This window comes from Belonocnema kinseyi, chromosome 1 (assembly GCF_010883055.1).
Source record: "Belonocnema kinseyi isolate 2016_QV_RU_SX_M_011 chromosome 1, B_treatae_v1, whole genome shotgun sequence".
NCBI classification, from domain to species: domain Eukaryota; kingdom Metazoa; phylum Arthropoda; class Insecta; order Hymenoptera; family Cynipidae; genus Belonocnema; species Belonocnema kinseyi.
Genome location: NC_046657.1, coordinates 158,403,471 through 158,404,627, shown reverse-complemented (window position 1 = coordinate 158,404,627; position 1,157 = coordinate 158,403,471). Strand labels below are relative to the sequence as shown.

At 37.1% G+C, this 1,157-nt stretch overlaps 2 protein-coding genes across 2 annotated transcripts in view; both read left to right on the top strand.

The window, feature by feature from the left end:
• The window catches only part of LOC117167244 (ester hydrolase C11orf54 homolog), a 164,438-nt gene that overhangs the window by 27,626 nt on the left and 135,655 nt on the right, over positions 1-1,157 (top strand). The gene's annotated exons all lie outside the window — the stretch shown is intronic.
• The window catches only part of LOC117167253 (ester hydrolase C11orf54 homolog), a 114,911-nt gene that overhangs the window by 85,469 nt on the left and 28,285 nt on the right, over positions 1-1,157 (top strand). The gene's annotated exons all lie outside the window — the stretch shown is intronic.

The following is a 1,157-nucleotide window of genomic DNA, read 5'->3' as shown; positions in this document are numbered from 1 at the left end:
GTCCTAATTTGTTCAAATTGGTTCAACCAACTTCAACCTCTAAAAACTACCAACTTTTCGTTAAACCTAATGATCGAAGCAGCAAAATGATTTGCTGACGCCTAGATTATTGAAAATATAATTTATAGGGGACCATTATGCAACCAAATACAACCCTTAAAGGCTACCCTTTATGTGGCAAACACTATTTTGGCGCCATAGAAACGTTTCGTTGGCCCTTTTATGCTTTTTTCATCACAGGGGTTAATTTCTAGGGGTTGCAGTTGGTTGCAGTTGGTTCTAGTAGCTGTTTAAGTACCTATGCCCGAATACTATTCATATAGATATAACTTAACGTGGTTGAGGCTATCTTCTCATTCAGGCTACGGTATGGAAAAATTATCTCATTCGCCGAGATCTTCGGTGGAATGAGGCATGTGCTTATACTGTTATGGATAGGCGTAAATCTTCCATTAAATTTAGAAAAAGATATAATTATTTAAAGCGATTTCGATCACGCGTGTGCCACAGCGGCACATTTGTTTAATGGTTTATACTTTTCACATTTTTAATCCTTGAAGAATCGTCTACGGAGCGATCACGTTCCTAATCAGAGTTAAAGCTAAAGCGAAACGCACACTCAATGGAGCCAGAGGAAAGGTCTTTCATAGCTTTATGGGAAACGCTAAATAGAACATATTGTGCCTCATATTGTCTTGCATGATAAGTTCCTCATTGATTTTAGGCCCTACCTAATACGCTAATAATATCTTTAGCCACTTTACTTTCGGAGCTAATACCATTCTCCTAAAAATTGATGGCGATATCTTATTTTTTGACTTTGTTTCGCCTCCTTAGAACACTTTTTTGGTATATTGTATTCCCAAATCAACGAAAAGTAAGTTCAGATTTATACACTTAACCTGCTGTTTATATACTTCCTTGGTACGTTGAGATCTTATGTCTTATACTCTTATGTCTCCCCTAGAAAATTCGATTTCAGAAAAGGTATAACTACTTGTGCTTGCAATCGAGCCTTTCTACGGAAATTGAGGCGGGGTTTATCAAGGGCGAAGACAGACAGGATTTTTTTCTAGACATCAAAGGGGTAGAAATTCTCAGACATTTAGACGCACCAAAAAATATAGCTTTATTTTTACGCAATTGTATCTGATGCA